The sequence below is a fragment of the Aythya ferina genome (assembly GCF_964211825.1).
Source record: "Aythya ferina genome assembly, chromosome: 12".
NCBI lineage: Eukaryota > Metazoa > Chordata > Aves > Anseriformes > Anatidae > Aythya > Aythya ferina.
In genome coordinates, this window is record NC_140308.1 from 20,602,939 (window position 1) to 20,619,619 (window position 16,681).

Consider the following 16,681-nt stretch of genomic DNA (forward strand, 5'->3'; position numbering starts at 1 on the left):
TCACAGGTATTTTTGCAAAGCTATGACAAAACTTTGCAAGAAATAAAGAACAAGCTATTTGCCATCTCAGCAGTAAGTTCTCAATTTTTAGACTACATTTAGGTTTCTCGGAGCATAATATTTGATTATTGGCAATATGTTTCCATTTAAATATTTCATATAGTGCATAAAGGCCTTCTCTACTCTCAAGCATTCTGCAAGTATTAATGAAAGCAGTGAATTCATAGATGTATCTGGTGCCTGAATACCTTTTGTTGCAAACTATTTTAGCACTGGATTGCAACTTCATACAATCATTTAATGTTGCCTCTATATTCATGAAACTGGAATTATGGATCTAAATGTAGGTAGATTGTCAGCAAATCTTCCTTGCAGAGATGGTGGCGGGCCTCACAGAGCTGACCCAAATCCAAATGTTCAGAGTTCAAGGAAGCACAAAGACCTGCTTTTCTGCTTTCACTGTGAGGCTGACTCCAGCAGTCTTCCAATGAAACCAGAGGATGCTGCTGAGGATTAGATGTGTGAGAATGCCAGGCCATGCTTTGCCATTCTTTGTTTTGGTGCTGATCTTTCATAAGCAGGGTGTACTAGGTGCGACTCATGTAGGAGTGGGAAAGGAACTTGTTGGCCAAGATCTCCTAAAACAGTTTCAGGATAAAAGCAGGGTAAGAGCCATAATCTGACACTTGCAAGATTTGGAGATATCTGAGGCAAATACTTAACCTAATTCTTCCCAACAGAAGAGCACACATGGTCCAATCCACCCTGGCATGGCTTAATGACTTCACAAAGGTAGAAACAGACCATCAGAACAGGAACTCAGCAGAATGATGCTGGTTTTAAGGTTGATTAACATCATAAAATTCTCTTATACGTGCAGAGCACAGAGCACCACCACTTATCTTGCCATAGTAGTCCAGGAAGGGCTTCATTTTGTCAGGTTTCTTTTTGTCCTGTCCAGATCATTGGCTCAAACCTACTAGTCTTTTCCCAGTCTGGGCAAAATATATGCATCACGTTGGTGGGGCCTGGATGTAGCATGAGGAAGGTAATCACTGATGCTTGGGTACAGGAGGTTTTATATGTATCCTTCACATTCCTGTTTTTTCCCGTCCGACTACTAAACTAAAACAACATGCTCATATAGCTCATTACTCTTCCATGCTCATGCCATTAATAATCCAGTAATCTGATCACTGTATCTGTAAATTAGTAGAAGTCAGCATTCCTAAAAAGATTATACACTTTTGCATCAGCCACGTGAATAATGGTAACAGATACTAACTCTTTTTCACACTGGGTACACAGGGTAGTGTAAGTATGGTTAGGATCTCACTTTTGGTGATACAGAAACGGGTAAGGTAAATGTGAACTGAGTGAACTGTGCTCTGTTGTAGGAAATTCTCAGTGAGCTAAAATGAAAGAAAACATATAGAAACAACTCCTTCCATTTGTTTTTAGCATTCAGCAGCCTATAGCTATGTCTAGGCAGGCCATCAAGACAACTTTGTTAAAGCAAACTTTTATTTTGTGTAGTAAGGACAACTCTCACAGCAGTGGAGCTCACTGAACAAAGCTAACAGAGCTTCAGCAACTTTGATTTGTGCTCCTGGTTTAATAACAGGAGACATGGCAACCAGGCTGTTGTCCAGCACAGATTCCTGCACTGTGCTTTGTATGGAAGTGAAGCTGGTCCCAAAGCCAGAAAAACTGTAAGGCAGATGATCCCACTGGTATGGCGCCACCATTTCTAACCTGGTAGTGCTCTCTGGTAGTTTCTGCTCTGCTGTCTGTGATGCTGACATAAAAACCACAGCAGAACACAAGGCACAGGCACTTCAACAGTGAGGAACAGATCTGGACATCATCACTTCTTTCATATTTCTCTCTGCCAGCTATGACTTGGGTATGGTGTTGTTCATCTTCCCTGCTATACAAAAAGTGTAACTACACTTCCCGGACTGTCTGAAAGTTCTTCTAAGACCACTGAGGAAGTCCAGAGAAGCATTATTTTTTATTAGTAGTTGACACATCTGGGGAATGTTTTAGACTGTACTGGGATTATCCAGGGCAAAATGTAGTTCGTGGCTGCAGAGCCACGCAGGGTAGTCTTGACATATGGATTTGTGTCCTTTGGATCCTGGGATCTGATGTGCTTTTGTTGCAGATTTTGTCTCACTGTTTTCATGTCCTAGTTAATCAGTAGAAAATGACTAAAACCTGAGAGATGGATTTATTTTTTAAGTAACACAAATAATCATGTTGGTTATAATTGTTATCAGGGCTCCTTTGGGAATCTGTTGTTACAAGCACTCGACCCTTTTTCTCTCTCCTTTGGGGCTCCAGGCTATGTTGCAATTTATAAAGATACCAGACCTTAGGCTAAATCAATGTCCTTAGGGTTATAAGATGTTGCTAAATATCAAAACAAAATCCCAGTGTTCCAGTTCTTTAACTTCACTATGTTTAATTAGCCATTCCAATTAACCTTCCCTTTGTGTTCCCTCATGTTTAAAGGGTTATATTAAAAGTACTGTAGAATTAAAGCCATTTAAAATATGCTGAGTATATTTCAAGGCATTCAGAAAGCCTCTTACATGAAGCTGTCCTCATTTCAGTTTCGTTAATGACTGGTCACCAGGGGCATATTTTCAACTCTCTGCACCTAGGTTGCAAAAATTATAGCAATATACCTACATGTGCATCCAGGTCACAGCGTGTTCAGATGGGAAATCACTTTTGCAGATATTTTACCACTTTGCAAATGTCTGTGGACACAAAGGACATATAAGTGAAGACATATGAATTTGTGCTCTGAGAATTTAGACAATGCCAAGCATTTAGACGTTGTTTTTTTTTGTTCAGAGGCCTGACAGAAAGAAAAACACCAAATCCATGTTGCTGAATTCAGGTTTCTAAGGTACTACAGATAACTCCCAAACTTAGAGAATGCTGCAGTGTGAGGACCATGGAAAAAACATGAGGAAACACTATGGTTTTCTTGCCAACCAGATCCCAAGATATGATTCTTGCACTCTTATGGATGGACTAATAGTGCTGAGTTAAAAAAAAAAAAAAAAAAAAAGGCAAAAACAAAACAAAACAAAAAAAAAAAACAAAACAAAACAAAAAAAAAAAAAAAAAAAAAAAAACAACGTTTAAACAGTAAGTTGGGAGAGCAGTAAATTATAAGCACTTTTCCTGGCACATCCTAAGCTCACTACTCGTGCCAGGGACAGGCAATGCCAGGATTTGTTCAGTGACAGTGACATAACACAAGGGTCTCCAAAACTGTTTCTGTAGTCTTTATGAACCTATGCATTTGTAAATATATGCTGATAGAACTCTGTGAGGTAGGAGAATACTATTATGCCCATTTTATTATGCCCAAGGGTGACTGCATTTTTTAGATTTATGTTATATTAGGCAGCTTTTCACTTATTATTCTCTGTGCCTGACTCTCTGGATGCATTTTATAAGCCATCAGGATTTAACTCATGGCTATAGATTTTGTTAGGGGGGAGCAGGTAACTAAAAAATCCCCGACTTGCCTGGTGTCGTTCTGGATGTCTGTGGCAGCACTGGGAATGGAAACCTGCCTCTGTATTTAATACCTGACCTTTCCCTACATAACTTTCTCTAGCACTTATGTTGAAAGATCTGATCATTTTAATTCATAGGGTTGTTGTGTTTTTTTTTTTGTATGAGGACATGAATTTCTCAGGGTTGAATTATGATGACAAAACAGCATTTATTTTGCTATTTTCTACATTTGGAAGGAGTTGATATATTTCTAAAACCAGGCTATGGTTATTTTAGTTAAATTTGTTCCATCAGGGAGCCTGTCTTTAGTCTTTCCTTTGGTCTTTGTAAAGGATAAAGAGGAAAAACAAGAGAGATGTTTATTTTATTGAAGCTGTGATACAAGAGGCTTTCACTTAAGAAATCTGTTGGAGTCTGTCTTTGTTTTCTAAGACAAGGCCAGTTAAAAATATATCATGCTTTGTGTTAAATAGTTTGATGGCATAAATTCAATGAGGACATTGTCTAGTGTCCTTACTGTATGAGTTGTATGAGTTACAAAGGACACCAAGAAAAGCAAAGATTCATTTCCCTTTCCTTCTCCCCCTCCTCTGCTTTTCATTGGCAACAGTAAAGTTCAACTGCAAGGCATGTGATTGTAATATAATCAAATAACCTGCTGGCGTCTCATAAAGAAGTACTGGTTGTTTAAACGACTATTCATAACAGACTTAGATGTTTCATAGCTGGCAATGGTTTAGGAATCAGATAACATCAAATCAGTTAAAGTATGGGCTTAAGCACTGCTGAAAATGTACAAAGAACAAAGCTAACAGCATTACTGGCAACTAACTAGTTTGAAAAGAGACAAAAACAACCAATGCATTTAGGATTTTTATCAAACCTGCCTAGGAATCTCAGTGGGAGCAGCTATATAGGCATGTGATAAGCACCACAGAAACTAGGGATACCAAAAGCCGAACAATATGCAACATTTAATATGTCTGTCTCTATTTTACATCATCCAGTCTCTAGTAAAATAGACTATACAGCAAAGGGGGACAGCTAAATATAAATCATTCTCTAACGGCTCTTCAGGGTGCATTGTTGGGGAAATGCTCATTAACAATATGGTCAGTTTATTTTGTATATTGATGTTGAAGCCAGTGCAGGGAAAGAACATGGGCTGCGGTACTGCCTGTGTGATGGTACTCTACCAGGCTGCCTGGGAAGAGCCTACCTTGGGCACAAGGTTTTCACCACAGCTGCTGCTGCTGCTTGAGCTTACTCCAGGACATACGTGCTATTTGTTGGAGAGACATTCCTACAGTGACATGGCACTCAGGAAAGCTCACATTTGAGAACAAGCCTCTCTGAGTATTTTGAGAAGTATTTTTAAGATTTTTTATTCACTACTGTACTGCTGATTTCCTGTTGAGCTTGTCTTAAATGTGATGAGGACAGTGGTTATGAACGCGGTACTTAAAAGAGCGGATCTGGGGCAAAAAAGTATACACGTAACTGATCTTTGAAGATGAGTCATTTTGTGTTATCAGCAAAGGTGCATTCAGAAAATTAGACAGTTGCCACCGAGAATGAGAAATAAAACAACAACAAAAAATCCCTCTCTTTGCTTCAGGCTTTTGGATGCCGTGGATTAAGTTCTCTGCTAATTAGACACAATTGTGAAGCACAATTATTTATGAACCTTCAATGGGCCAAATTCATGAAAGGAATAACGAATATATATTTTCCTTTTGTAGAATTTTAATGAAGAAATGGCATTGCTATTCATTATTTATCCACTTTCAAATTGTAATGAATAGTTCTGCTGGCAAACACCAAATTTCTGTATTTACAGAAAGGTGGAACATGTGTAGATAATAACACAGTTCAGTATGTATGAACTGCTGTATTTCTATAAATACAGAAATAAAGAAATTATCACCAGGACTATTCATTAAATTTTGAAAGTAGTAAATAATAAATAGGAATAGCATTTATTCATTAAAATCCTCTAAACATATCAAGCCTGCCTTTCTTTCATAAATCCAATGCAATATTTCTCCAAGAAAGCTGGCTTTTATGATTATTTTGATTTTTGTTTTCCTTTTGACATTGTTTCATATGCAGCCTTTATACTAAATGCATTTTAAATAACATTAACCAGTGTATTTTCATTAATAGTTGAAATAACACATGATGCTGTAAAACAAAGATGATTTAGAGAGCCTGTCTCCCCTGGCTAAGGAAACCCTTTAGCACCGTTCTGACCGTATATATCTGGGTTCTAAGGAAAATAATTATGTTTATGTCTGCCTTAGTGAGTGGTATCATGGAGACATTCACACACAAAGTCTTTTCCACAATGTAGTTGAATATAAATGGAAATTGACTCGCATGCATCCCCTCCATGGTGGATCTGTGCAGTCTTCCTGCTGCCATCCAGCTACGTGCCATGGGACCGGTGGCTCTCCCTGTTTGTCCTGCTGAAGCCTGCTGCTGTCCTCAGATCCCTGCAGCCACAAGGTCTGATTCATAACACCCAACAAATGTCACTTAAAAGCACTCCTGGGGTTTAATTATGCATTGTATAATTAATGTTCGGAAAGCTAAAATTTCAATACTATTTTAAGGTCATAAATAGTAATTAAAGTCTTTGAACCTTAATAAAAGCATAGACATTGACTTTTTAAACTCCAGTAGAATACAGGATATTAGAAAAAGCCTTGCAGCTGAATTAATTGTGAACTGTCAGATAAAGAAAGGTGCCAAATATGATAGATAACAATATTTTGGCATGGTATAAGCAAAGTTCAGGGCCAGGTGATTCAAGTTTCTTGCACTTCGGGGCTTTTCTTATGCTGTTGAACAACAGTAGATCTGTTATCAAAATTTGATCTGGAATACTTTTTCTGTTTAAAGCTAAGAATCTGAGGCTCTGATAAATCTCACCACCAAGTTTAAGGCTAATACAGAAGAAATTTAATCTGTTAGTCATGACTTCTTTTATTAGCATCCTGCAGTTTGATTTAGACTGTAGAGTGGATAGAACATACAATTTTCCTGTTAAAAGGAAATAATAATGATAATAATAATAATGATAATGATAATAATGATGATGATGATGATGATGATGATGATGATGATGATGATGATGATGATAATAATAATAATAATAATAATAATAATAATAATAATAATAATAATAATAATAATAATACCTGGCTTTGGAAGCTGATGGCTGCCATCCTACCAGCAGTTTCTGGGTACATACATCAAAATGTTGCAAGACAGGTGGCTGGAGGGATGAGTGGGTGCATGAATCCATGGACAGTAAACGGGCCACAAGCCACAGCAGGACTCTGTGACGTTCTCAGCAACTCTTCAGACCAGGCATATCCTTTGTATGTTTGCACTGAAGCATCTGTTTTACAAGGCACATGACCTACTGCAGTCTTCTCTTGATGAGCTCATAAGCATCCTGTTGTAATGTGATGTGAACAGTACTGGCTACCTGCAAAGGAACAAGCAAGGTCAATTTGGAATAATATTCTTCTTTAGGATCGCTGACTCCTCATGGCTACCTTCATGCCACCACACATTTGCAACAGTTAATCCCTCATTCATGTAACAGTGCAGTTTACTGGTCTAGGTTGTCACTATTTAGATAGAGTAATTGTATGTTCCATTTGGCACATAAGAGTTCTGAAGTAAAAAAAATCTTAGCAAAATTAAAGAACACTAAAGATTTATTCATGCTTTGATAATATGCCATGTAACCTCAACTGTTTTGACACTGCTTACATGCCATTAATACCTCTGCTTTCTGGTTAGTTAATGTTGTCTTTGGTGGCCTACTTGCCAAAAAGTTACGGGTGCTGTAGTGCTCTTTTGTGATAGCTATGTGAATGACAGATTGTAAGTATGAGTCTATAAAAGCAATAGATCAGCTACCAAGGCCTACAGAAAACATAAAGAAAGCAAGGGATTTAGCTGGTCAGCAAGGGACCAGTCACCTCTACAGTGATGTTGCTGCAAGTAATCAAGACCTGATTACCTGATGAACTGTTCTTTTGGTTTAATGACACCATAATCAGCATTTGGAGGTCAGTGTGCACATACTGTTACACGAACATAGCTCATCTCAGTCATTTCCAGAAGGATAGCATAAAAAATCAGCCCAGGAAGATACAAAATTTGTCATGGGATATTGCTCTTTTACCATTGTATCTCTAGAACTTGGTTTATTTTGAAGGATTACATTTAGCAAGCAAATGTACTACTTTTAACACAACTTTAACTAGAGTAAGCTTGGTGCTAGACTCCTTTGAGACATGAAGAGGCATGACCAGCATTTTAAACAAAACTCTTTCCCTTTTCAGGAAATTTTATTTTATTATATATGGGGTGCAAGCCTTTGCTGGAATCTGCATGGCAGGAAAAGGTAGTGGACTTTCCACTGCCATATACTCTGCTGTATTTCTTTAAGCTCCTTGAGCACGAGTTGCTGCTTGGGAGCGAAGCAGAGCTGTGTCCCCTTAACTGTTCTTCAGCAGGTTAAACCAGGACTTCTTGCTACGTGGGAGCCGCACCAGGCAGAAGGCCCCTTTGCATTATACCCAGGGAATTTCAAAGATCCACATGGTTCTTCACAGTAGAAGCAGGGCTTGTAGCCCCAGTGATCTTGGCGTCCCTCCTCAAGGGCAATGGCATATGGTCCTTGCTGCATTCAGATCAGCTTAAAAACATGTTTGGTTTTGGTGTTCTTAATATTTCTGAAGCAAGCTGCTTATCCTTGCTTTTAAAGTTTGCTTTTTTGTATGTAACGTTTACATCATAATCTAAAAACAATTTTACACATAATAAAGTTTAACTATTTGATATTTTTCATTTCAAAACTAAATAACAGACATTTAGGAGAATATTTCTTTTTTAATGACACACATGATAGTATTTTAAAGCACCAAATGACATCCACAGTTAATTTTTCAGTCTTTCTCTAGCAAATATTCTATTCTAAATATTCTAAGTAAACTTTACCCGTATTTATGATTTTTTTCTTAATATGTTTTACTGCATTTGGTAGGACTAACATCTGCTTCTCCAGGGACTCTCCTATTTATAACAATTGGGGATGTTTTTTAAAACTATTTGAATTAAACTTGGTCTGCTCAGAAGTGTTTCCAAAGGAGCTGACTGTACATACACAGTTCTCACTGATGGCATTTGACAGAGCTGTTAATCCCTCTTGACTCTGATGTATGAGATCACATTAGAGCAGCTCGAGCACTCCAGTGATATACACACATGCAAAGTAACATTTGATGATCATTTCTGTTTGTTCTCTTCCAAAACAAAATCCCTGAAACGAGCTGTTTCATTAACAAGGAAGGAGGCAACGGTCCCTACTGATGTTGCTCCTGGCCCCTTGAGGTGATGTGTTAGTCCATGGCAGAGGATGTGCAGGTGCCTGATCTGTCCCACCTGCAATAGTGAGTGCTGCTGGCCTCTTCAGCAGTCCACCACCTGCTGCAACACAGATTAGTCTTTCAGGCTCATTTTTGCTTACATTTCTGCTTTTCATTCTTTTTGGAGGCTATGCAGATGGATGTCTGAATCATTCGGACCTGAAAGGCTTTGCTGGATGCTCAGGAGCCACGCAAGCTATGGGGAAAGCAGCTCAAGGAGGAGAAGATGCTTGTGAGAGTGGCTTTGGGACTGGTGCAGCCGGCAGAACTTTGGGTTCTTTGATCACAGGAAGGTCTACATAACACTGGGCCTGCTGTCACCAGATGGGATGCGCCTCTCTCAGAGTGGGGTAAGGATTTTTGCTCAGGAGTTGGCAGGGCCGATAGATAGGTCTTTAAACTAGAGTTGAAGGGGGAAGAGGATAAAACCAGGCATGCCAATGATGAGCTAAGGGATGGTGCCCCAGAATCAGAGGGACTATGTGCCAGTGTGGTCCTTCGGTCAGCTCCACAAGGTGCTGCATGTAGGGAGGCGCGTTTGAAGTGCTTTTACACAACCACACGCAGTATGAGGAATAAAATGGACGAGCTAGAAGTCTTGGCCCAGTCCCACAGCTACAACATCATCGGCATACGCAAAACCTGGTGGGATGAGTACTGTGGCTTGTGTGCTGCAATAGATGGTTACAGGCTCTTCAGGAGGGACAGGCAGGGTAGGCAAGGTGGCAGGGTGCTGATGTATGTGAAGCATGGGCTGGACTGCGTGGAACTTCAAGTTGGCGATGGCAAAGTTGAGAGCCTCTGGGTAAGGATTAATGGATGAACAAATAAAGGGGATGCCGTAGTGGGAGTTTATTACAGACCACCCAGCAAGGATAACAATGCTGATGAATTATTCTTTGCAGAACTAAGAGATGCCTCGAGATCAACTCCCATTGTCCTTATGGGGGATTTCAACTTGCCAGATGTCAAATGGGATCACCACACGGCTGACACGAGCAAGTCCAGGAGGTTCATAAAGCACCTAGATGATAACTTCTTGGTGCAGGTGCTAAGGGAGCTAACTAGGAAAGGTGCCTCCTAGATCTGTTGCTGGAGAACAGAAAGGGTCTTGTGGGAGACATGTCAATTGGCAGCCATCTTGGTCATAGTGACCATGAAGTGGTTGAGTTTAGAATTTATGATGATGGAAGGAAAACAGCCACCAAAACTTCAGCCCTGGATATGGGGAAAGCAGACTTCAGGTTGCTCAGGGAACGAGTCAGCAAGGTCCCCTGGGAAACTGCTTTTGAAGGCATTGGTGTCCATCAGTGATGGTCAATCTTTAAGCACTAAAAGCACACCTAAAAGCACAAGATCAGGCAATTCCAAAATATTGGAAGTCAGGCAGGTGGGGCAGAAGGCAGGCCTGGCTGACCAGGGATCTTCTACTGGAGCTTAAGTGAAAAAAGAAAGTGTACAGGTGATGGAAGGAGGGTCAGGCGACGAGGAAGGAATACAGGGATGCTGTTCGTGTTTGTAGGGAGAAAATTCATGTGGCCAAAACCCAACTAGAGTTGAAGCTGACCATGTCTGTGGGAGACAATAAAAAATGTTTTTTAGATATATGAATGGAAAAAGGAGGACCAAAGAAAACATAGGTCCACTACTTGATGGGGAAGGTCTCCTCAATAGACGATGACATAAGCAAGGCAGAGATGTTTAATGCCTTCTTCACCTCTGCGTTCAACGCTGATGATGGGCTTTGGGACCCAGGGTGCCCTGAGCAGGAGGACCATGACAGTGGGAATGACAAACTTCCAACCGACCCTGAACATGTGCAGGATTTGCTGCTCCACCTGGATCCATATAAGTCCATGGGTCCGGACGGGATTCATCCCAGGGTGCTTAAAGAGCTGGCTGATGTCATCGCGGGACCTCTCGCAATTATTTTTCAACGATCTTGGGAATCTGGAGAGGTCCCAGTAGACTAGAAGCTGGCAAACGTTGTGCTAACTTTCAAGCAGGGTAAGAAAGAAGACCCTAGCAATTACAGGCCTGTCAGTCTCATGTCAGTGCCTGGTAGAATTATGGAGAAGATGATTCTTGAAGTTATTGAGGCACACCTGGGGGACAATGCTGTCATTGGTCCCAGCCAACATGGGTTCATGAGGGGTAGGTCCTGCCTAACAAATTTGATTTCCTTTTATGATAAGATCACCCCTCTAGTCAGTCAAGGGAAACCAGCTGATGTGATCTTTTTGGACTTCAGCAAGGCTTTTGCCATGGTTTCCCATAGGATCCTACTGGACAAAGTGTCCAGCATACAACTTAACAAAAACATCATATTATGGGTGAGCAATTGGCTGATGGGCAGGGCTCAAAGGATTGTGGTAAATGGGGCCACATCTGGCTGGCATATGGTCACTAGTGGGGTCCCTCAAGGCTCCATTTTAGGGCCAGTCCTCTTCAATGTCTTTATAAATGATTTGGATTTAGGACTAGAAGGTGTTCTGAGCAAATTTGCCAATGACACCAAACTTGGAGGAGTTGTAGACTCTGATGAGGGTACCTGGACAGATTGGAGAGCTGGGCAATCACCAACCACATGAAGTTTAACAAGAGCAAGTGCTGCACCTGGGACGGGGCAACCATGGCTATATGTACAGACTGGGCGACGAGACGCTGGAGAGCAGGTCCTCAGAGAGGGATCTGCGGGTTGTGGTTGACAGCAAGTAGAATATGAGCCAGCAGGGTGCCCTGGCAGCCAGGAGGGCCAACTGTATCCTGGGGTGCATCAAGCACAGCATCACTAGTCAGTCGAGGGATGTGATTGTCCCACTCTACTCTGTGCTGGTGTGGCCTCACCTTGAGTACTGTGTGCAGTTCTGGGCACCACAGTACAAGAAGGACATTAAACTGTTGGAGAGTGTTCAGAGGACGGTGACGAAGATGGTGAAGGGCCTAGAGGGGAAGACATACATGTATGAGGAGTGGCTGAGGGCACTGGGCCTGTTCAGCCTGGAGACGAGGAGGCTGAGGGGGGACCTCATTGCGGTCTACAACTTCCTCACAAGGGGGAGTGGAGAGGCAGGTGACCTATTCTCTGTAAACACCAGTGATAGGACCCACGGGAACAGTGTTAAGCTGAGGCAGGGGAAGTTTAGGCTGGACATCAGGAAGAGGTTCTTCACCGAGTGGGTGGTTGCACACTGGAACAGGCTCCCCAGGGATGTAGTCACTGCACCAAGCCTGTCTGAATTTAAAAAAGTGATTGGACTATGCACTTACATGTAGTCACATGGTCTAAAATTTTGGGTAGACCTGTGCGGTGCCAGGAGTTGGTCTTGATGATTCTTATGGGTCCCTTCCAACTGGAGATATTCTACGATTCTATGATTCTTCTGGCACAGGCAAGGTGACCTAAGGCAGGACCCTCTGATGCCTCTGCCCAGCACAGCCCTCCATATGGCAGCCTGCCTTCTTCTACTATGCGGCTGTTGGCAGGACTTATGTTTCGCCCTTCCACAGAATGAGGTCTAAAAGGAGCAACTGTGAAAATAAAAAGCATTTTTGTGCAGTGAGCCCCAATTATCACATCTGCAGCCATATTCTTGTGTGTAAAATATCTTATAAAAACCCTTCCAAAGTGCAAGAATTCTCTTGGCATTGTTACTGATGAAATCTCTTATTTTCTCTAAAGAGTGATGGTCCTCAGGGAATTACCATGAGCTGTAAGAAAACCAAGGTGTTGCAATGTAATGCAATATTATAACTTAAACGCGATTATCATTTCTCTTAAGTGCTGAATCTGCAGTACATTTTTCTGCACTTTTTTCAGTAATGTACCGCTAGACAAATCTCCAGAAGAGAAAAGTTATGCTTCTACATTAAAGTGATATCTCTGGACTTAAGAATTTGATTGCAAATAAAATTGTAAACATGAAGCTATTTGTGTTGGAAATATATTTTAAAATATTTTTTCAGATGTTTTCACGTCTCTTAAATCAAAGTACTAATGGAGTCTTCCCCAGTAGTCTGTCTGGTCTGGTTGCATGGATCTGACTCTTAGCTTCTTAGTCAGAAAGAATTATCTGTGCAATAATAATAGCAATAATGATAATAATAATAGAATTTTACTTGTTTAGATGAAGTAAAACCATTTAAAGTTGGATGACATGAATCAAAGTGAACAATAAGCAACTTTTTCAACTAGAGAGAGATGTACTGATTCCTGAATATGTGATGTTTTTGACTTTGCCTGGAAGGGCATTTCCTTGGTCAAGAAGACCAGGTCCTTTCACTGATTACTGTATTAGCCCTTCTGTTCTTCTATACGTCTAATTATTCTTACAATTAAAATATATTGCATGATTTTTCATCTAAATCTTTCTCTTTAAGAAAAAGAGAATTTAAACCCTAATTTATGAACTCTGATCTTATTAACCTTTCATTCGATTTGCTTCTGTGCCTTGATCTTGTAAACAGGCTATTATACATTCTGCAATTTTATTCAATATGTACTATTTCAGGACAGTCAGAAAACTATACATTGTGCTCACCTGAATAACCTAAACTAAATATTTTCTCTCTTCTTCATCCTTGTTTAGCATCCTGAGTCCCATAAGTGGCTCCAAACCTTATATAAAAGGAACGATTTAACAATCCATGTGAAAAGATAGCAACTGTTGTCTTTTGCCAGTGCTTTCTCCATACAAAGCAATCCCTTTCTGTCCAGACCACATCACCATACTCTCTTTTGCCTCCTCCCAAAGGAATTTGTGCTCTTCATTCTTACTGTTGTTTCCTCATTTTCTTTGTCTCTGCTATTTCTACCAGACTCAGTTGTCTTTATTTCCTCTTTTTCCACCAGTCTTTTTATTGCTTTCTTCCTCTTACAGACATTAGCACTTTTGTTTTTAAAGAGCAGTCATGCTCCTCCTTTTTTTCCGTAGTTTTTACCATCTTATTTGTTCATCTTGGTTTAAGAATGCACTGTCCTCCATTCCTTTTATTGCAGTCTTGCTTCTTCTTTCTTCCATTTCATTTTCCAGGAATCTCCCTTGTTCTCTCCCTCAGATCTTATTATTGCCCTGGATTCGCCATTTGCTGAAATGCCACATCTGCTGTTGGCTGCTGATGGGCACTGCTACTTCCATTCCTCTCACCTGTATTCAGGATGAGGGAAGGTATTTCCCAAGGATGCAGAGATGCTTCTCTCAGGAGCAAGATGCTGTCAGGCAGCACCACATAATTTCCAGTAGCTGTCCTGAAGCTTGCTGAGCTGTGTGCTCTCAGAGGAGTGTTGGGACTGTCCTGTCTGATGCTCAGTGGACACTGAGCTATATTAACAGCTATTTACCTTTTTTTTTCTTCTTCTTTTTGGCTTTACATGACTTGTTTTTATTCCCTAAGAGTCTGGAGAATAGTTCCTTTTCCTAAGATAAACTAAATAGTATTACATCCAAGTCTGCTGAATGCTGTGGGATTTTGTGAAGGTCAAAGAGTAGCAGACCACAAATAGTGTCCATGATGGGACAGGGCTCTGAGCATCTCCAAAAGGTGTTTAGGAATATGCAAAAGTAGAAAATGTTCTATATTGTACAATGGGATTCTGCTGTTTCTCTGTTTTCAAAGTTTGTTTGGTGTAGCTTAGCACTATCTTATGCAAGGGCAAGTGGAAAAGGGATTTTTATTATTTTTTATGCTTTAAATAAATTCCAGAAGATAGGTGCAAATAAAACCAGAGGTCTGAATTCAGGACTAATAAGAAGGAAAAGAGAAAAGGAATTTGGAATTTTGGCAAGAAGAAGAAACAGCCAACAGCCCAAACTACAGGTGCCTTCCAGAACACAACAGCTCTCAGGAAAAGCACTGTCAAGAGCACAGCCAGGAGAACAAGTCTACTTTGACTCAACAGTAACCAAATTTTACATTCACAGTTCAGACAACTCTGGTCTTAGTCTCACCCAACTACAAGAAAGGCATCCATGCACACAGTGCTGCAAGGATGGGAAGAAATGCTCTGGTTTCTGTCTGTGTAATACCCAATTGCTGGAGTTCTGCTGGCTGCATTAAAAATACTGGACTGAAAATACAAAATTGATTATATATGCAGTATACTGGAGACTTTATCAACTGTTGATTCATTTAAAATATGTCACACATTTTAATACAATTTAATTTTAATTTTAATATAATTTAAAGAGTCATTAATACAATGAACAAACACGTTTTCTTCCTCAACACACTATTTTCTTTCCTTGTTTTCTTTCTTACTTCAGTTCTGTTACTTGCTTCTCACAGTTACTAGCTGCGAATTCTGTATTACAGTCCTAGGAACAAACCAAACCAACCTGCCCTAGCAGACCCTGTTTGGGGAACAACAGTGAGCCTTCATGAATCATCATTGTGTAAATGTTCAGTAAATCTCAGTGTTTCTCTTTTATTTCCATTGGCAGCATACAGTGGTTTCACTTAGTTTTGTTTGCACTAGTGAAAATCCAAGATAACCACGTCATTAGAGAGTGAGCTGAGAGAGAGACACACACACATGCCCATGTATATAACTTTTTAAGGGAAGTGAAGCAGGATGCCATCCATATTTCTTGTACAGAGGGAACCAAAGTTAATTTGTAGGTTGGTGAGAGAGAGCTTGTGACACTGCACTCCATTTCACATCAAGAGACATTAACTTGAAATTACTGTTTCCAAGGGAAACACTTATGACTCACAGCATTAATTTGCATTAGCCCACGATAAGGCTAGCTTGTAAATTAAGTTATTGAAAATAACTCGCAACCATAGCACCAAGGAAGGAATTAACTAGGAATGTTTTCCTATACACATAAGCTGATATTTTTTTCCAGGTAGTTAAAATACTAAAAGTGTGCAAAATGTAATCAATTTAGTTTTCTAGTAAAGTCCTTATTTATATTATATTTTGTCATGGTGGAAGTAATCAGTCTGGATAAATTTGAGCTGGCTGCATTTTATCTCCTCACCTTCTAGTTTCATGTGAACAGCCTATTAAAGCCCATGGTTTGGGACAAGTTCTATATTCTTCTCTTACAGCTGTGAGGACAGTGGTCATTCTTTACAAATTTAGTTCAAGGTAATGTGATGTTCTACCCAATCTGGCAGAAAGATTTATAACTTAGCAACTGGGGGCTAAATTTCTGTGTTGTAAGCAAGTCTGTTCTCAGGCAAATTTAACCTCTTTTGAACATCATAAAGTTTATTTAGAAAAATCTCCATGAAATACATGTATACTCTTTACCCTTCGTGTGCTCCTATGACAGCTACTCCAAGAGTGTTAACAGTTGGTTGTATTAACTGAAATCTACACCAAGCAAATTATTCTAAATTGTTGCTGATTAGCAGTTACAAATGTACCGCCACTGATTTAAATACTGGGTGAGTTGATATTCCCCCAAGTAAACATAGTCAACCAAGACCAATTACTCAATTTTCACTCTGGTTACTATCCTCACTCAGCACCATAACTTTGACACAAGAAAGGAAATGCTTGTAGGATTTCTTGACTTTAAGAAAGCTTGGCTTTCTTCTTAGGAGCTCCCCAGAATGGTGCCCTGGAGGGGGAATGCGACAGCCCCCATCTGACATAGGCACTCCCCATCCCTGCATATATGGCCATGCTAAAGGCGCTCACCTGGCCTCATTAAAGAGGACCGGCCCCAGCACCGAGC

The 16,681-nt window shown here is 40.2% G+C and overlaps 1 long non-coding RNA gene across 2 annotated transcripts in view; it reads right to left on the reverse strand.

The window, feature by feature from the left end:
* LOC311443148 overlaps positions 1-16,681 on the reverse strand; it is a 136,764-nt gene that overhangs the window by 1,717 nt on the left and 118,366 nt on the right. For both annotated transcript variants that reach the window (XR_014697095.1, XR_014697096.1), the window contains exons 2-3: positions 6,747-7,039; positions 2,698-2,768 (exon numbers count right to left, since the gene is read on the reverse strand). This is a non-coding gene — a long non-coding RNA (uncharacterized lncRNA). The remainder of the gene's footprint in view (positions 1-2,697; positions 2,769-6,746; positions 7,040-16,681) is intronic.